We start from the raw sequence: 21,747 nt of genomic DNA on the forward strand, positions 1-21,747 counted from the left end.
ATTTGTTCTGCCTGCATGTGCTTAAAGAGAAAAGAAAAACTGGAGGCACTGTTAGCATTACTTCTTTCTTTTTATAATTGCTATTTCTTTCTCTCCTGATTGGGAGTGTGTAGGTTGTCTCTGTCGAGCTGTTATGTAATGCTTCCTGGGAAATGCTATCTAATGCCACCTTTCACAACTGGATCATGTGTATTGAGTCATATAATTAATTTTGGTGACCAAAGTAATTGACTCAATACACATGATCCCGATATGAGAGGAGGGGTAATGCCAGTTGATATTGGTGGTTGGCATGACATACTGTATGCGGTAAATATATCAAGACTATTTCAAAGTTTATGTTTTTGAAAAAGTTTTTGAAAAAGAAAAAAAGTTTTTGAAATTCTTCTGGTGACCAAGGCTAAATTTATTTGATCAAAAATAAAGTATAAACAGTAAACTGTGAAATATATCTTTTTTTTTAAATCCTGTTTTAATATTTAAAAAAAAAAAATATATATATATATATATATATATATATATATATATATATATATATATATATATATATATATATATATATATATATATATATATATATATATAAAACATTTTTTTTTCACAAATGCAGAACGTTTTGTGTGATTGTTGTGTTTAGTGTAGGAGGATCGAATATACATTTTTAAAAATCTATGGAAAACATCCTTTCAAAGTCCCTATAAAACACAGAAGCCCTGTGTGTGTGTGTGTGTGTGTGTGTGTGTGTGTGTGTGTGTGTGTGTGTGTGTGTGTGTGCGCGTGCGTGCGTGCGTGTGTGCGTGCGTGTGTGCGTGCACATGTGTAAATTAAGTGTCCTCAGTGTCACATGATCCTTCAGAAATCATTCTAACATTTAGAATGATTTAGAAACATTTCTTATTATATCAATGTTGAAAACAGTTTTGCACGTGTGTGTGTTTGTGTGTGTCTCTCTCTTTACTGTCCCTTTTGATTGATTTCATCTGTCCTTTAGCTCAGACATGAATTTTGAGCTCATCTTCTGATATGTTTCCTTGTTCAACTTCATATATAAAATACATCTTTGTGTGAAATATACAAATGTGTTTTAGTGAAACAATCAACTAATCCGATTCATTTATTTATAAAACCTATGACTAAAACAGATTTTGCCTGTGAATAAAGAGATTTTGTCTGAAAAATAGAGATGATAGAATGACAGTATACTGGATTTTCTGAACAGACAGTTATTTGGTAAATTTTGTGGTAAAAGGAAATTGAATTCAGGTGTCTTTTTTTCCTACATGTTTAATTTGACATGAAGTTGGCGTGTTTTAATTGTAGTTTTTAAATGTCAACTACCCATATACAATATTGCACCTATAAGAACACAAATTCTAATAAAAAAGCACTAAAAAAATTACCACGACCCTAATATAAAAAGTGCAGAACTTAATGATAAGCCTTGCAGCAATAACATGATTAAGTTCATGTACTTCATCCAAAGCAATTAATAGCATCGACAGTGGAAAAACATTCCCCTTAAGGGCCTTGTTCAAACATAATAAAAGATCAAGTTATTAAAGTCATTTTAGAGCCGTTCTAACTTTAGCACATCTGGGTTTTCATTAGACATGTCTGTCTATTTTATTATTCCAATAATTATTGCGATAATATTTCATATTTTTGATAATATTCCGATGTTGGTTTGCTGGTCCCCTTCATATATGATGGTTGCTGGATCCCAGTATGGGTTGCTGCTTGCTGGTCACCAGCATGGGATGTTGGTTTGCTGGATCCCAATGTGGAAAGCTGGTTGCTGGTTTGCTTGATCCCAGCGTGGGCTGGTGGTTTGCTGGTCACTGGATCCCAGCTTGGATTTCTGCTTGCTAGTCTGCAGGTCCCATGTATGGGATGCTGATTTGCTGAATTCCAGCATGGGGTGCTGGTTTCTGGTTTGCTGATCTCTTGCATGGGATGCATGTTACTGGTTTGCTGGATCACAGCATGAAATGCTGGTTGCTAGTTTTCTGGTCCCCTTTATGAGATGCTGGTTGCTGGTTTACTGGTCCCCTGCATTGGTTGCTGGTTTGCTAGATCCCAGCATGGGGTGGTTTCTGGTTTGCTGGTTACTTGCATGGGATGCTGGTTTACTGGATCCAGCATGGCTTGCTGCTTGCTGAATTGCTGGTCACCAGCATGAGATGCTGGTTGCTGGTTTGCTGGATCCCAGCATGGGTTGCTGGTTTAATGGATTGCAGCATGGAATGCTGGTTGCTTGTTTGTTGAATCCCAGCACGGGGTGCTGCTTGCTGGTTTGGAATCCATGCTGGGTTTTTTTTGCTGGATTTTTCTGCTGGATATGAATCAGATTTAATCATGAAAATACAAAACAGAGGGAACGATTATGCGAAATATGCTTTTGCGTCTAAAAAAACAATGGACACCTTTGAGGTTTCACCAGCACTATGAGTCCTGTCCTTGCTTTGGTGCTCCGCAGTGAGGTGACCTGATTTTGCAGGCGCTGAGGGAGAGGCCTTTCTCTGTAGAGGTTAAGACAGCCCGTCTGAGTCAGACTCATACCTCAACTGCATCCTTTTTCAGTTTAAAGGAAATATATCACTGACTGGGTAAATAATTGGCCCTTACAAGTATAGACCTTGATGACATATAAAATGAAATGACTCTTTTAAAATATGTTTTAACAATTGTAAATGACAGTTCATGAAAACATATTTTCATGTCTAAAACTGCATTACAGAAATAGAACATTGGTTTTTAAACTGGGGTCCAGAGACCCCCAGAAGACCACAAATTATATGTTGACATAGGATGGTTTGGAAAATGGATGGATGGATCTATTGTATAGTTTTTTTTTAAAACTAAATCTTTTCCCATACTAAATCTCCCCCCACACTTTTCTGAAAGTATGTATTTTATTTTAAGTAGAAGAAGAAGAAAAGAAGGAAAACAATTGTTGTTGTTGTTTAAAAATGTGTTTAAAAAAATACACCCCAAAATGAATCCCATTATATATTTAAGAAGTGCAGGCAATTTTGTCTGATTCATAAAATGTTACTAAGAATTACATAATTACGTTATGCAAGCGCTATAATCCATATTCTAGATTTGGAAGGTGATTTGTGGTAATGAGGAAGTGCTGGCTGCAGGTATTAGTCGAAACAGTGTGATGTGCCCAAACAGAGTTGCATAACATTCAAAATCAGCCATGTGCCAGAGCAATGTTACCCCTATACCACCTTGAGAGTGGCTTAAGTCAACAATCACACACAGGTAATACCCTTATAGGAGTTTAAGGATGAAACACACTTTATGCTGGATGTAACTAACGACGTTATCAAAGTTTTGCATGTCTTTGACGTAGGTCATCGTGTCTGCTGTCAGTCTGGGGATGTCCCTCCTAGAGCAGGCCTGATTTGGTGACATCTGGCTGGAGTGTCACGTTGACAGCTGTGTCTCGGTGCCAAGCGTGTGCTAGTGGCAGGTGTGTCCTGCCAAAGGGACACACACAGACACACACTCGAACAATCTCTGGACAGCGGACCTGCAGAGAACGCTACGGTCATTTCTCTCTGTCTCTCTTTCCATCGGCCATCGGCACAATGCAGGGCTCTTTTCTCCAGGCCCGCTGCGAAGACCCGATCATGACCACAGATTGGGGTCTTCCTCTGATCATCGCTCTTCTGCTGCTGGGGCTCCTCTACGCGTTCCTCTACCTGCCTGCTATCACGCAAAGAGCCCTGCTGGAACAGGCCCTCACCAACCAGAGCACCAACGTGGACTTCCTTCCTAAAGAGGACTGAGAAGAAGTTTGCTTTCGCCTGTTTAAGATTGACAGAACTGTCTATTATGTCCTTCTATGCAAGTAACCTGAACCTTGAAACCTGTGAAGCAGCATTTCTTTACCAGATGACAATAATGATGTTGAGACACAAATGGCCCCAATGTTTCTTTTGAGTTTTTGTTTTACGCACAAGATTAAGACACCAAGAATAGCTCCTGCTCTGGAGACGTGAATGGTGAATCATATTTTACCACAGTTGGAGGAGAATGAGGATGAGGATTGTGCAGCTCTGAGATTTCTCACCACATAGGACAGCCTTGTGTTTCCAGTCCAGCCCGAGGGAGAGGAATTAGTCATACAGAAGTCATCATTGCAGCTTATCATGTCAGCCAGAAAGAATCACTACGATGTTAGAGCTTGTAAATATTCTGTTTAAAAACCCTGCTCAATCAAACCAACACAGAGCTTGAGGAAGGTGGGTGCCTTTGGATGTAAACCAGCAAAAAAGAGAAAGTAATTATTGTAATATGCAATATGTTGTATTATTAATTAATTTTCGTGAAAATATTCAGGCTAAGAGCACTTTCAGGTTGTAACAAGGTAGGCCTATGTGTAACGTAATTTATTTGCCCTTTTTTACCAACAAATGTGGATGAATTTCATACATAATATTCAACAAATTGCATGTAAGTTATTTGAACCCATATGGACCTTGTGAATGCATCAGATTTATAACAAGATTATTTAATATTAAAATATTTAAATTAATAAAGTTCTAATTATATTGTATTATGTCATATAATGATGTTTTATTGATATAATGAATTGGTTCATCTTTCATCATTTAAGGGGTGGTAGATTATGATTTCACTTTTTTAACTTTAGTGTGTAATGTTTCTGTTTGAGCATAAACAATATCTGCAAATTTACGACACTCAAAGTTCAAAGCAAAGGGAGATATTTTCTGTTAAAGATAAATTGCTTTTAAAGGGCTACAACAAACGGTTGGTTGGGACTACAAGCTTCCTCCTAGTGACATCACTAACCCTGAAATTTGCATAAACCCTACCCCTGGGAACACAAAACAAAGGGGATGAGATTATCATGACAGAATATGCTAACAAATGACTTGAAGATAGTTAACTCCACATCAGATACATACATTCATCAACTAACCATTCCGGGAGATGTTATGTTCCACATGTTGTGATTTCTTCTTGTGTCTCTCTGTCATTGTCCAACTCTGATTTGAACATAAAAGGCTGAACAGTTTCATTGCCTGTCTGCATGAGGTAATCAGAGCTGCTAACTGGAGTTCTTGAAACTCCGCTCCATGAGCAGCAGCTAGTTTGCATTTAAAGCTACACTGTGATATTTTCCCCCATCTAGCGGTGTAAAGGTATATGACCATCCAGTGAATAATAGTTTCTGTTCCTCTCAATTCTAATTTTGTTTTAACTCCTACGGTGGCCGATTTAGTCCAAGATTAACATGGCAATCCCCCTCTTCACATTCGACACGGTTCCATTGAGTGTTAAAACGCGAAAGGAGAAGCTTGAATTTACGGGTATGTTCTTTCAAGATGGAGGAGCAACATGGCGACCAGCACTCGAACCCCTCACCCGTATGGATTTTCAATGGCAAATTATAAACTTACGAGAATACTTTATTACTTGAAAGAAGTAAATATACATTAATGAGCACATATATTTTTGAAAGAACTAAGTGTTTTTAGCTAAGAATAAACTAAAAAAGTTACACAGTGTAGCTTTAAAGGGAAACACAAAAACGGCACATTTTTGCTCACCCTTAAAAAGTGACAATTTTAACATGCTATAAAAATTTATCTGCGGGGTATTTTGAGCTAAAACTCCACATAGCAGACAGAGACTTATTTTACATCTTGTAAAAAGGGCAATCAATTCAGGAAACAGGACAATGGAGTGCAGACTTCTACTATGTTGAAAACTTCACTGTAATGTAACAGCTCATGCATAGCATATGGAGCTTATATCATGCTTCAAACAGCGAAGATTTATTTGGAATAGACTTTGAGAACCATGTTGATTTTAGTTTTGTGCCATTAAAAGAATAAAAAATGTAACAGACAAATATGCATTTCATGTAGGCCTACTTTATCTAATTTCATATTACTTAAATTGGCATTTAATATAGGCTACAAATGTTTTTTAAAGCTACAAATGTTTATATATATATATATATATATATATATATATATATATATATATATATATATATATATATATATATATATATATATATATATATATATAGCTTTAAATTGGTAATTATTTAAACTAGCACATAATCAATTTAATACATGGATTAGAATATTTAAGATTAAGATTCTTAGTAAATAGCCTCCAGTAATAATTGCTTATCCTCTAAAGTGCTCAAGACATTATAGGAGCAAGGCTTCAGTGGATTTCTGGGATCATGGGGCTTTTGTATAGTGAGGTAAGCTGATTTAATCAACAGCCTTCAATGAAAAAGGAGATCTATTTTGTTTTATTGTATTTGGCGGGAGTGCCCCATCATCAGATTAGTGCTTAATCTCCTACTGTCTTTGACGCCGTCAGTGGATGTGGGGCGTCACATAGAATCTCACTTGTTTGTGTAAAAACCAGTCTGGACCATGCCATTATATTATGCATGGGTTGCATAATCTTTATGCGTGAGTGTGATCATAGTGTCTTGCTATAAGTAAAATTAATTGTTTTATCTGATTCTATCTGTTTTTAATTCATTGTTTAATTTATTTTTCACTGATCATTTTCATCACCGTCGAAACTCTGAATTACAAAAGCCATAAAGACTACAAAAATGGCGCCTAGCTATCGCCATTAACGCCAAATGTGATTGGTCCTCGTGTGTCTCATCATGGCCAAACCATTTGACGTCCACAGCGCTATCATTTCGAAGCAACAGAAAATGGTAAGATGTCATAAAATAATGATTTAAAATAAATTATGCTGTTTTGTTACAAAACAAACAAAAAAGTAGTCAAGATAAAAAAAAATTAAATCACCATTTGAACTAGGCTATACATTATTAATACAAAACTCTCACACATTTCAAATGAATACATAAGACGGTTGTCTGTGTGTGGCACTACTGTAGCAGCAACCCCATTCTCGATAGGGATAGGACGCTGCATCCACCTGTCATGTAAAAAGGGTTAATACTATGGTTAATACACAGTCGCCCATGGTACCATTTGAACAGATATAATGCTTTTGATCTGGGCTGTGGAGCTTTATTTGCTAAATGACTGTTAAATCTTCTCTGGTGATTTTAGGAGTGGGGAGGTGGGGTAGCGGGTGGGCTCAACTAGGTGTAACGGAGTGTAAATGTTAGTGTTAAATGATGCATAAATGGGGACAGCGCCATCTGCAGGAATACGTGATGGCATTTAGCTCGTGGAATGGGGACCGCCCACAGCAGAACTAACGAGATATGCTGTGGGTAAGTCGCACGTTTTGAGCAGGCAGAGAATTATCAGTTAAAAGTGTGTAAAACGCATATACTTCCTTTTTTTGTGGACGTTTCTTTCTATGAACTCCTTAGGGAACTTTTCATATGTGTTTGGCGTCGAATGTGTTGTTTTATAATGATTTATTTTTATTTTGTAATACGTGGCACAATCATAATTAATTTGTGCATTATCTTGTGTTTTATGTAGAACTGATTTATTCTTTCTTGCTTGGATCCTTCATTTCCACATGTTGTTTCCTCATTGTGCAGGTATGTTTGTAAAATGTGTTGTGTTTAATGGATTAATTGTTTTATTCATGTATTGCGCATGTTCACCGCTAGGTGGGGATGTTTTCCTTTATATGGAACTTAATTGAATTGTTGTTGAATTGTCTTTCATTGAGTTGATTTGTGATTAATTCATTGAAAATGTTTATTATAACTTCTCTCTTTCTAAAACAATCCACTATACGATCACAAAGCATGAGTTTAAAAGGATTAAAAGAGAAAATAGTTTTAAATAAAGAGCAGAACTAACGAGATATGCTGTGGAACTGATTTATTCTTTCTTGCTTGGATCCTTCATTTCCACATGTTGTTTCCTCATTGTGCAGACCGCCCAGGCAAGACCGTCACATTGGTGCCGTGAAGTTGTGATGTCGCTGTGTTGCTATGGGCCGCGTCTTCAAGCAAGTTGATAGAAATCGCCGTGCTGCTACATAAGGACTGGAAGTGCCCTTCATCAGTTGTTCATCTCTGGTCCATCGTCTTTCGCGATCAAAGGACTCATTCGCTCTATCCTTTTTCAATTTATGGGACTTTTTGCACTGATCATTGATTTTGAGTTTATGTCTGTATGTGTGTGTGTGTGTGTGAACCTGCAACACATCTCATTTGCTCATAATGAGTAACAGCAATAGATATTTGCCTAACCAATTCACTCCTAGTCCAGTGGGCAGAGGCAGAGGGGTTTTAGGTGTTCCAATTCCCTTTTCAATGGACAGCCCCAATACTGGCAATGGTAATATTAGACGTGACATTACGGGAAGGCTGTGCCCTTTAAGAGACTATGATACAGCAGACATGCAGTCAGATGTGAGTCATAAGTTTTCAGGGCCCTGCACGTCAACGCCTAATGCTGAACATGGTGTGCCTGATATGTTAGGGCAAATGAGTTCAATTGTCCATCAGATTGGTCAACAGTTAGCAGACAACATTATGTCCCATCTTAGCCCCCATAGCTTGGACACTGGCCTAACAAATAGACAACAACCTGACAATTCTAAGGCTAGTTGCCCTTCAGGCATAGTAAATCAGTCACAAAACCAAGTAATTCAGCACAGAAAAGTCAAGGAGCCACCTTCATTCAGAGGGGATAGTTCAGACACAATTGAAATTGAGGAATGGGAAGATCTAATGAGGACATTTGTTAAAAAGAGCAACATGAATGATGATGAACATGTGGAGGAAATCCTTGTGCACCTGCGTGGTAAAGCAAAAGATGTAGTCAAATTCTGGATCAGGAACTGTGATTCTGCCACCTCTGTCAGCCCAAATTCTGTCTATAGCCTACTGCGCAAACATTTCAGTTGTAATCATTACTCACCTGTCCCACTTGCTGATTTTTACACTACCTTACCTGAGGAAGACGAAAATTCGTACGACTACTGGCTGAGACTCAACAAAGCAGCGGATGTTGCTTCTGAATGTCTGCGAGAGCAAGGTAAAACTCTTGACAAGCCCAGTGTGGAGGTGGTCCACATGTTTATCAGACACTGCCCGAGTAAAGACTTAGCCCTAACCTTCAGGTCCAAACCGATTGACAAGTGGTCAGCACATGAAGTACAGGCTGTACTTAATGATTATCAGTCTGATTTATCTTTCAAAGCCAACAGTACAGTGCATCGCAGCCAAAGTGAAAGAGTTTCGGTCAACAAGATTAATTTCAGTACAGTTCCAGTGCCCGCTCCCACGGTGTGTGAACAACAGAAAAGTACAGATTTCTCTGCTCTTGAAAAGGTCATTGACATGCTTGAAAAAGTCCTGCTGACCAACACTAACAGACCTCAGTCTCATCCAAAACGCCAGCCTTATAGGAGTCTCCCTAGAATAGAAGGTTTTGATGCTTTGCCGTGTGCTATCTGCAAAGATGCTGCTCACTCTGCCTTAACGCATTGTCGTGATCACCGACTGTGTTTCCAGTGTCAGTCACCAGGTCACTCTAGACGTTTCTGTCCCAGGTGGAGAAGACAATCGCCTCAGCCCGATCAGGAAAACTAGCAGGTCTGTGCGTAAGGGAGGTTAGTACAGACCAGATTGATAACCCTCCCATCTTTGACACACAAGATTATGAGTCTGTATATGAGCAGCACAAACCCAGTGTCTCTCCCGATAAAACTGCTGTCTTTCAAGGAATACAACGAGTCCCCAGAGCTGATTCATTATTTTACACAACTGTATCTGTAGAAAATGGCCCGTCTTTCACTGCATTACTTGACAGTGGTTCAATGGCCTGCACTCTCAGCGAGGCTGCTGAAGCTAGTTTGTTGGCAAGTGCTTCCGCGCTAAAAAAGTGTCCTGCCGATGATGTTGTGATTATTGGATGTGGTGGTCATCGAGTCACACCAACTGCAATGTATGATCTGTCTGTCTGTGTTTACGGATGTAAAATGATAATACCTGCGCTGATCGTTCCAGGCCAGACAGATGAGATGATCCTGGGCAGTAATGCCATCAAAAGCCTACTGACTCTCCTGAAGAATACAGATGACTACTGGAAATTGATTTCACTTCCAAGCGGTAATGGAGAGAACGAGAGTTTAGAGTTCATTTCATTGCTCTCCAACACACAGAGATGGAGAGGTGATCACACACCTGAAAGAGTAGGTACAGTTAAGCTCAAGCACTGTGTGACACTTCAACCTAAAAGTGAACATCTTGTTTGGGGCAAGCTCCCTGCCAATGCTGCAATGTCTGTGGGAAGTACAGTGCTTGTGGAACCCACCCGATCCAAATGTAGCCCTAAGCAGATTATGGTAGGCCGAGTCATTACACCTTTGTGGGGCGACGGATGGGTACCTGTGAAAGTTATAAATCCTACGAACAATGTGTTGACACTAAGAAGAAATGCAAAGATTGCAGACGTTTCTCCATGCATCGCAGTGGAAGATCTTCCAGAGAGCGACCATATTAAGTCTCATGTTCAACACTTTCAACATGAGGAAGCTTCTCAGGAATCTGATGATGAGTTGATTCATGTCTTAAACGACTTGGGTTTGAAAGACCTGGATCTGACATCGTGTGAAGTGTCTTCGGCTTGGAAAAGTGAGTTACTTCGTCTCATTGTGAAATATGAGTCCATATTTTCAAGGAACAAAATGGACTGTGGTGAAGCCAAAGATTTTGTACATCGGATCCGCCTAGTAGATGACAAACCCTTTCGTCTGCCCTACCGTCGTGTACCTCCGAGTCATTATGAGAAGCTGAGAGTAGCACTGAATGAGATGGAAGAGAAGGGTATTATCAGTAAATCGAATAGTGAGTATGCTTCTCCTCTTGTCCTGGTGTGGAAAAAGAACGGTGATCTGAGGATTTGTACTGACTTTCGATGGTTGAATGCCAGAACTGTGAAAGACGCCCATCCTCTGCCACACCAGTCAGATGCCTTAGCTGCTCTTGGGGGAAATGCTTTCTTCTCCACTATGGACCTTACCTCTGGCTTCTATAATGTTCCGTTACATGAGGACGATAGGAAATATACTGCTTTCTCGTCGCCATTTGGACTACATGAATATAACAGGATGCCGCAGGGCCTCTGCAATAGTCCAGCTACATTCATGCGCATGATGATGTCAATCTTTGGTGATAAGAACTTCACAAATTTACTGTGCTATCTTGATGACCTTATGGTCTTTGCTCCCAATGAGCAGGTTGCACTTAACAGGCTGGAGATGGTGTTCTCAAGACTCAAGGCCCACAATCTCAAGCTTTCCCCTAAAAAATGCCATTTCTTGAGAAAGTCAGTTAAGTTTCTTGGACATGTCATTTGTGAGGATGGTGTCAAGACAGACTCTGAGAAAGTAAAGGCCATTACAGATGTTCAAGCAGTGGACTTAATGGACTCTGATGGAATCACTCCATGCCACAAGAAAATCAGATCGTTCTTAGGTATGGTATTATACTACCAACATTTTATTGAGAGATGCTCTGTTAAAGCCAAACCCTTGTTCGATCTTATTTCAAAGACAGATTCAAAGGGCTCCAGAGGCAGAAAGAGGAAACTCATCTCAAAGGCTGTAAGCGTTAAGCTCTTACCAGCAGACTGGACGGACACATGCCAGAAAGCATTTGACACTTTAAAGGAAGACCTTCTCACAAGTGTAACGCTAGCACACCCAGACTTCGAACGCAACTTCATTCTGGCTGTGGATGCCTCATTTGATGGATTGGGTGCTGTTCTTTCCCAGATTCCAGAAGGTAGCACTATGGCCAGACCGGTAGCATTTGCTAGCAAGACATTGTCTCGTTCTCAGATGAATTACCCAGCTCACAGGCTGGAATTCCTCGCACTTAAGTGGGCGATATGCGACAAGTTCCATTATTGGTTAAAGGGCCGTCATTTTACAGCGTGGACGGATAATAATCCCCTCACCTACATACTCACCAAGCCGAGACTCGATGCTTGCGAGCAACGCTGGGTTGCCAAGCTAGCTTCCTTCAGCTTCGACCTGAGATATGTACCCGGTTCTAAAAACATAGTCGCAGATGCGTTGAGCAGGGAACCTTTTGTCCAATCCAGTATAAGCCACCGACTCGTGACAGAACCTTACCAGTCTTTGCTTAATCAGGTTGATGGAGTTGTAGATCAAGTCGTCCAAGATTCCTTTCGACTTACCACTAACTGTCAATTATTGAGTCCTGCTGATGATTCTTCTGGTGCAGCTGGAGTTGCCAGTCAATGTCAGGTGTCTACAGATGCCTTGAGTTCACAGGATGTAGCCGCAGTATTAGACGCACATTGTTCTGGTGGTGTAGGACAATTCATGGGTGTGGAATCCATTCCGCCCTTCCTCGATGTTGACCAGACTGCTACGCTGAACACAAGCACACTTTCAGCTGCACAAGAACAGGATACCGCTGTGAGTAGAGCACTCTTTTATGTTCAGAGACACCGACGTCCTGACAAGCGTGAACGTGCTAGTGAGCCTCATACTGTCCTGAGACTTCTTAAGCATTGGAGTAAACTTACCATTAGAGATGGCATGCTTTTCAAAGTCAAAAGAGACAATCAAATGAACAAAAAGTTGTATCAATTCATAGTCCCAGATGCTTTAAAACAGCAAGTGCTTCATGGATTGCATGATGCAGCTGGTCATCAAGGGCGATCCAGGACTCTCTCATTAGCCAGACAGCGGTTCTTTTGGACTGGCATGGAACACGATATAACGCATTATGTGAGGAACTGCATGCGATGTATTGTAGGCAAGACACCTGAACCGAAAGATCGTGCTCCCCTTGAGAACATACACACCTCTGAGCCAATGGAACTCGTCTGTATTGATTTCTGGACAGCAGAGCAGGGTGATAAGAGTGTGGATGTCTTGGTAGCAACGGATCATTTCACCAAATTAGCCTACGCTTTTCCCTGTAAGAACCAGTCTGCAAAGCAGGTTGCTCATCATTTATGGAACAGTCTCTTCTGCATTTATGGATTCCCTAGGCGTGTGCATTCAGATCAAGGTCCAAGTTTTGAGAGCAAACTGATGAAAGAGTTGCTGAATATGGCGGGTGTCAATAAATCACACACCACTCCTTACCACCCAATGGGAAACGGGATCACTGAACGCTTCAACAGAACCTTAGGGAACATGATAAGAGCCTTACCTCCCCAGTCCAAAGCCAAGTGGCCACAGTCTTTGCAGATGCTGACATTCTGTTATAACTGTACTGTTCACGAGACCACCGGCTTTGCGCCTTTCTTTCTGATGTTCGGGAGAGTTCCGCGTCTTCCAATTGATGTGATGTTCCAACATGTCTTGAAGGATGATACTGTTGTGAAGTATTCAGATTTCGTATCCAAACTTAAGTGTGACCTTGGTGAAGCTGCAAAAATTGCGCAGAAGCACAGTTCAACTGAGCAGGCCCGGCATGCAAGAATCTACAATCGGAAAGTGAAGGGATCACCTTTGACCCTGGGAGACAGAGTCCTTCTGGCGAATCGTGGTGAGCGTGGCAAACGAAAAGTCGCAGACAAGTGGGAGTCCAACCTCTATGAAGTGATGTCAGTGAGATCGCCCATTAATGTCTATCGGATAAGAGACACTGAGACAGGCAGAGAAAAGATAGTGCACAGGAACCTCTTACTCCCTGTTAACTTTTTGTACAAAGATGGAGTCAATTTACCAAGTGATTCAACTGCAGACTTACCTGATCTTCTTGAGAGTGATGCAAGAACAGCCCACTGGGTTATGCAGTCTGATCAGCAAAGCTGCCCTGATAATGGCAGTGACTCAGTTGCTTTGTCTAGAGTTCAGTGTTCTTTGGATGTGCAGAATTCCAATTCGGAGGCAGACTCTGATACTTGTAACAACTCTGAACACATTGAATTGGGAAGTGACGTTCCGCATTTGTTAGATGAGGGACTACCTCATGACGATGAGATAGATCAGAGTTCTTCTCAGCCCTCTTTGACAACGCCAGTTTTTCCACTTTCACATATAGTCAATAACCCTGTTCTGGATACAGTTGACCCTGTAATTTGCAATCAACCACGACATTTTCAGACAGGCACACGTAGGACTAGGGCTGGTAGGACCATTAAACCTCCCCAAAGATTGATTTGTGAGATGAATAGTCAGTTTGTGGATGATTCGTCACCACCAGTGATTTCTCTTTTTGATGTGGTGAAAAGTCTTTTTCATGGGTAAATTATGAGTTGGACTTAGTTTTGAGTGGAGATTTTGTCTCTTAAGTCATTTCTATCCTTGAATTGTGTATGTGAAGAGAGGTGTTTAGGGCATCTCTTTAGTCTGTCTTAGGTCTGGATTTTGGTACCGGTCCATACTTGCACACTTCCTATGGAGGAATTTTGTAATTGATATTTACACTACAAAATGTCAAGGAGTTTCACAGTTTCTTTTTCTTCCTCTGTCCCTTTTCTGGTTCTTGTATTAAGTTTTCTGTACAGGCGCTTCCCCAGTTTAGCATAATTTAAGGGGGGTGCATGTAACGGAGTGTAAATGTTAGTGTTAAATGATGCATAAATGGGGACAGCGCCATCTGCAGGAATACGTGATGGCATTTAGCTCGTGGAATGGGGACCGCCCACAGCAGAACTAACGAGATATGCTGTGGGTAAGTCGCACGTTTTGAGCAGGCAGAGAATTATCAGTTAAAAGTGTGTAAAACGCATATACTTCCTTTTTTTGTGGACGTTTCTTTCTATGAACTCCTTAGGGAACTTTTCATATGTGTTTGGCGTCGAATGTGTTGTTTTATAATGATTTATTTTTATTTTGTAATACGTGGCACAATCATAATTAATTTGTGCATTATCTTGTGTTTTATGTAGAACTGATTTATTCTTTCTTGCTTGGATCCTTCATTTCCACATGTTGTTTCCTCATTGTGCAGGTATGTTTGTAAAATGTGTTGTGTTTAATGGATTAATTGTTTTATTCATGTATTGCGCATGTTCACCGCTAGGTGGGGATGTTTTCCTTTATATGGAACTTAATTGAATTGTTGTTGAATTGTCTTTCATTGAGTTGATTTGTGATTAATTCATTGAAAATGTTTATTATAACTTCTCTCTTTCTAAAACAATCCACTATACGATCACAAAGCATGAGTTTAAAAGGATTAAAAGAGAAAATAGTTTTAAATAAAGAGCAGAACTAACGAGATATGCTGTGGAACTGATTTATTCTTTCTTGCTTGGATCCTTCATTTCCACATGTTGTTTCCTCATTGTGCAGACCGCCCAGGCAAGACCGTCACATAGGCTTATGCAGAAAAGATGCTCTAAATGTGTGTTCATGTGGGTTAATGCTCTAAGACAGAGCCATTAAAGTTTTACCATGACAGCAATGTTTTATTGAGCAGCTTCTTCTGGACTGGGATATGCCAAAAGTCGAAGAATAGATCTTGCCGCAAATGCAGACCCTTTGTTTGTGTGAAAAAATAAATTTGCTGTGACATGGACTATCAGAACTCTGTTTATATATTGTATTACAGCTCAATGAATAAACTATTTGGTTATTGTGTATTCAATCTATATCATACTATATTAGGTTTGTGTTCTTACAATTAACTAAAATACAATTAAAAAAGCAGTTCAACCAAAGATTATTCATCATTTATCATCAATGTTGTGCAAGCAGGACTTTCTTTAATGAAAGTAAGTCCTGTTCCCCATCCACTTTGACACTGGACATTCTGCTAAACATCTTCTTTTGTTTTCTACAGAACATAAGAAATTCTCACGGGTTTGGAACGACATGACATTTGGAACGGGTGAGTAAATGATGACAGCATTGCACACAGATTGCCTTTAAGTGTTTGCTATTGTAGCAAAAAAACAAATATGGTTATGTAGTGTTGATGGGCATTCTTAGAATGTGCAAAAGGAACTCTTGTTTCACTGTGCATCATTCAATCTCTATGGCAGGGTTCCAGTTTCATAAAAGTGCTCCAGCGTGTGCAACCTCATGGGATGAAGCAAAAGGATGCTGCACTGGAGGAGAGAGTGAGCCGATTGCATGATAGACTTACCCTGATCTGTATAGCAGGGACCTCCGTGACCCACCCTCCCCCTTCCAGAGCCAAATGGAAAGAGAAGGTCTGGTTATTTCTGTGATGTCTGTCCATGAATTGTTAATGCCTTTGAATTGGCTGACTGCACTTTGCTGAGCCTGAGCTGGTTAATTAGACCTAAGGGACGGAGAAAGAGAGAACAAAACTGACAAAGAAAAGTGGCATCATCTACTCTGAGATTATGCAGAGTGGATCTCCACCAGGTTGGATGAGGAAAGAAATCTATGTATCTGATGGTATAACTCTCATCCAGAGTCAGAAAGTAACTTTTACATCAAAGGGAAACATTTGACCACTGTTTATAATTTGAACTGGAATGAAACTGGAATTGTAATTAATATGTATTGATATTGTATAATGGAATTATTAGTATTCATATAATGTTTATATAATTAAATGATTAGTTCACTTCAAAAGAAAAAAATTCCTGATAATTTACTCACCCCCATCTCATTCAAGATGTTCAAGTCTTTCTTTTTCAGTCAAAAAGAAATTAGGTTTTTTGAGGAATACATTCCTGGATTGTTCTCCACATAAATGGACTTCTATGGCAACCAACGTGTTGAAGGTCCAAATCAATGCCGTTTCTAAAGGTTTTGAAGGCTCTGCTCTATCCCAGACGAGGATTCTTATCTAGGGTCTTATCTAGACAAACAATTGGCCATTTTCTTTAAGGGGGGGGGTGCACTCAGTTTCAGTCAATCTCAATTCAATCTTGAGTACCTATAAAGTAGTATTGCATCCTTCATATCTCCAAAAAGTCTTTAGTTTTATTATACTTATAAAAGAAATATAGGCTGTACCGAGTCTTTCCGGAAAAAAACGAGCGGCTGGAGGTGTATCGTGTGGGCGGAGCTAAAGAATGACGAGCGCGCACAAAGCGATGACATCCTCAAGTGTGGAGAAGAAAACGCTACCCTAAATAAACCATGGCTATCGATCAGATTCAGCTAATACAGATATGATCCAGAATCAGATCCAGAGGCTGAAATAAATTGAACAGGAGAAACAGCAACAGCAGGACGTCCGTCTCTGTGGTATGTACTGTATTTAGTGGCCTGTCAACATTTGTGTGTCTTTACTCGCAGTTTATGAGGACATGATTCGGTTTATGGACTATTGTATGCGACTAAACCTTAGCAGTAGCAAGCAAAACGGTTTAACTGTTTAAAACGATAATTTAACTAACGGTATACACTATCGTGTTGTTTACTGATGTTTACTTATGCGAAGATAGCCAACAACACAGACATTTGAAGCAGTTTTACTCACCGCGCACGACTGTGAACCTTTATCGCTGGGACCACTCCGTCAAAAACACACTTCTTTGGTAACTGTTGATTTAGTGAAGTCCTGTGACAGCTGTGACCGTGGAGATCCATTTTTGCGAAACACGACTGAAGCTTGTTGTGACGCTTCCCGTCATTTCTGCGTTCAAATCGGTTCAAATGCAGCGCTGCCTTCCCGGAATGCTGTGCTGAAGCCTTGAAGTCGCTTGATGTCACTCATAGGAATAAAGTGGAGCGCGGCGCGTCAGAAGTGTTGCACGGGTGGATCTGCACCTGAGCGAGTGTTTATGGGCGTGCATTTCCTCTCTCGCTCTAGTCACACGCGTGCGGACCCTTCTGGGAGAAGAGCCCGTACGGCCCATTCAAGGACCTTCCGCTCTGTCGACGTCAAGCCAAGCCATACTCGAAAAAAACTCTCCGAAACTTGTGAGAAACCAGAAGGAGTATTTTTCACACAGAAATACTTCATCAAACGTCCAACTTAGTTTTTGAAACTTTGTCTATGTTTAGGATGGGAATCCAAGTCTTTAACAGTGTAAAAAGCTCAGTATGCATGAAACAGCATTTCACCCCGCTTTAAAAAAAATTATATATATATATATATATATATATATATATATATATATATATATATATATATATATATATATGTACTTTTTAACCTCAGATGCACATATTTGTTGTTATTCTTTGCTGTCACAAAGGAAATGTCACGCTTGTAGCGTACGTGGAAGCACCGACCCAGTGTTAAAACGAATGGACAAAGACTAAATCTAACACCTTTATAAAAATAAACCTTTTCATGACATTTTCCGGTGTGATGAAGTCATACACAATGAAGAAGAACAACACAGAAGTCATGCATTTGAGGTTAAAAAGTAAATAAAGAAAACGGCCAATGTTTTCACTAGCTTAGACCCTTTTCTGGGCCCTTTGAAACTGCATTCTTCAACCCGTTGGTTACAATTAACATCCATTATGTGGAGAAAAATCCTTGAATGTTTTCTTTAAAAAAAAAAAAACATTTTCTTTTCAACTGAAGAAAGAAAGACATACATCTTGGATGAGATGGAGATGAGTAAATTATCAGGAAATTTTCATTTCGAAGTGAACAAATCCTTTAATGAATTAAACTATTTAATTACAAATTAAATTGATCAAAAGTGACAGTAAAGATTGATACAAAAATGTTTTTATGCTGTTCTTTCGAACTTTTGTTTATTACAGAATGCTGAAAAAATGTATCATGGTTTCCAGACAAATACAAATATTAAGCAGCACAACTATTTTCAACATTTGCTAATAATAATAATAAATGGCAAATCATCCTATTAGAATGATTTCTGAAGGACAATGTGACTAAAGATTGGAGTAAAGGTGCTGAAAATTCAGCTTTGACACCATAGAAATAAATCACATTTCAAAATATATTATAATAGAAAAGAGTTGTAATAATATTTCACGATATTACTGTTTACTGTATTTTGAGCACCAGAGACTTCTTTTAGAAACCTTACCGAACCCAAACGTTTAAGCAGTACTGTTTATATACTATTTTAAAAAGATTTGCTGCATTTTTTTTATTATGGGGGTAACTGTGGGGTCATTCCCCACCTTTTAAATTTGTGACCCAGCTCTAATCTGATGCTTTGTGTAATTCTGCAAGAAGGTTTTTGCACTGTGGATGTTATTTTCTAAAGCATGCGTTCAAAAAGTGCCCACTTAATATTTTATTTCAGCTGTGCATTACAGTCTGCATGATATTTCCTCTTAGATTTATTAATAATCCATAACCGTTTCTATGCTCTACTTTGTTACATTTTCAACCCAACCTTAAAAAAAACTTTTACATTTTTTTTTGCAAGAGAACGACGTAGAAACAAAGAATGCGACCTCATTATCTCACCATAAACATTAGTGCACTGGCAAATCTCCAACTGTTGCAAGCACACGGGAGAGCACTATAAAAGGAAGACTGTGGTCTTAAAGCATGCACCCTGTGTTTCTTCTTTTGGAATGTTTCTAGAATCTTGTCGCTCTCGGTCAGCGCGTTGCCATGGAATTCCCTGAGTGCCGCTCCCTCTCTCTATGTCACACAGTAAGTTAGAGTGAGTCAGTATTTTTCCACAGTAAGACATACAGCATATACAGCTGCCATCGGTCCTAGCAGGCACACGGATGATGTGCACAGTTTGGAATGTGCCGTGGACTGTGCACCATACTTAATTTTGACCATGGCAAAAAAGTGATCTCTGTGTTTCAAGAAAAGGCATATTTGGGTTCTCCTGAAAATGCATTTTTCCGAATCTGTGAGTTCAGCGAGTAATATTTACAGTAACGTTTGATGATTTTACCTCTATCTCAGCTGCTGCTGATGTTGTGGATGACTTCGTCCCAGACCTATTCCCCATAAGGCACTGCTGCTTTTACACCACATGGTCTGCTAACAAAGCACCAGAGATTAAAGAGCTGTCAGCTCTGGGCTTTAATCTCCTAAAGAGGGTCCGCTGGGGCACACAGGCACGTCACAGCACATACTTCCTGTCACTGCCTGTTGTCTGAAGGAGGGATGGCAGTGACAGCATTTATGCACGACTTAGAAGGTGAGGCGAAATGAAGGATGGTGGGTTTTTTTTGCAAAAGACTCACAGTGTACTTGTTTTCTTAGGCAAGGTCTAAGTTTGAGTGGGTTGTCTGAGAGATAGTGGGAGTGGCCATGTAACAGAGTAGAATAAGAGACATTCAGTCCCTCTTGGGCAGTTCAGCCAGATCGTTGTGCAAACACAGCAGGCCCACTGGGGTTAACTCAGCCATGTAATGACACCACAGTGGAATAATGGGCAGCCATGCTCAAGTTTGTTTTTGTTTGCCTTGTAAAATGGCTGATTCTGAATTATGAGGAGGACACGTTCCTTGGGAAGGAACCTCTCACTCAGGTTCAGTGTGCATAAGATCAGACTGCATTACAACCATACATCTCCCACATTTGCACATGTACCACGTAAGTGGGCCAAAGATCACAATCCCAACACACATTTCCGCTCATTCAATTTACACTCAGCCAGCTCCAATTAGCCCAGGGCATGGAACAGAAGAGTTTTGAGGGGAGAGGGAAAAAATGGGTGTCTCCAGAATCTTTGCACTGTCCTCATTTGAGGAAATGAAGCATGGCCTCGGCTTGACCTGTCTCCCCTGGCTCTTAGGCAAATGGAGTGAGACGTGCAGGTGTTCGACAGCACTAAAGTATACGTGTATATAAGAGTGCACTGACAGAACTGGATCAGCTGCCTTTGCCAGGGGACAAGAGCCACGCTGCTGTGACAGAAATGGCTCATAAATGGCCACACACTGCATGCTTCTTAACATATACTGCATTAAGTCTTAAGAAGCCTACTTGCTCATTGCTGTGGTCCATCTCTCAACCCTAGTACACGAATGAACGATTCAGGCATGCTTATGAGTCTTATGTTGTGTCAAACTTATACATTTTTCTCCATTATTCCCTGATGGAGTTTTGTTTCCTTGCCACTGTCAACTTTGGCTTGGCTTGCTCATTTGGGGACACAAAAATTTCCATCTCTAAGTTTTAACTAAATATCTAAATAAAATTAATTACTAAATTAACTGTATTAACTGCATCACTGATCTGCCCACATTGTCGCTATATGATAAATTGAAATAAGCTGATATATATATATATTAGTGCCTGCGCGGATCGGTCGAATGAGAAATCTACATAATATATATATATATATAATCGCGCCAGCTTGACCGTTATCGTATAATCATAATGGTTACCTTAAAAATAACATAAATACTGTTCGGTTTCTCACAGTGCATATTCTCTAAGCATGTTTTTTTGTTGTTGTTTGTTTTGCTCTCATAGAATTGTTACCTATTCACAGTCACACCATTATATGACTGGCACACAGCAACGGTTGGAGTTAAAAATATTAATTAGTGTTCTACTGAAGAAACAAAGACAGCCTCGGCTTGTCCCGACCTTTTGTACCTACATGTTGGATGCACTGGGCGTAAGCAGATAAACATCAAATTTTCATTTTTGGGTGAACTAACCCTTTAATGAACTACTACTCATGGAGCCTAAAGTACAACCACTAATACAGAAAGGTTGGGACATATAGCTTGTGCAGAATGAGGCCTGGCATTTCAGGAAAGATGTCATCTTGTTGCCATTAAATGTTTCTGCACAATCCCAACATACGCCTCCACATCAATGGTACCTTCACACATATGCAAGTCACCCATGCCATTTATTAGCACTGATGCACCCTCACATGGCAGATGTTTCCTTTTGAGCTTGTCACTGATGAAAATCTATGATCCCTTTTGTCTTTCCGTTTTTTC

The 21,747-nt window shown here is 39.9% G+C and overlaps 1 long non-coding RNA gene across 1 annotated transcript; it reads right to left on the reverse strand.

The window, feature by feature from the left end:
• Positions 1-1,306: 1,306 nt before the first annotated feature.
• On the reverse strand, positions 1,307-19,962 carry LOC137041871 (uncharacterized). The gene is made up of 4 exons (XR_010898166.1): positions 19,734-19,962; positions 16,049-16,207; positions 2,424-2,519; positions 1,307-2,332 (listed from the first exon to the last, which is right to left on the reverse strand). It is a non-coding gene; the product is annotated as an uncharacterized lncRNA (long non-coding RNA).
• Between the last annotated feature and the right edge of the window lie 1,785 nt (positions 19,963-21,747).

Source organism: Pseudorasbora parva, chromosome 2, assembly GCF_024679245.1.
Source record: "Pseudorasbora parva isolate DD20220531a chromosome 2, ASM2467924v1, whole genome shotgun sequence".
NCBI lineage: Eukaryota > Metazoa > Chordata > Actinopteri > Cypriniformes > Gobionidae > Pseudorasbora > Pseudorasbora parva.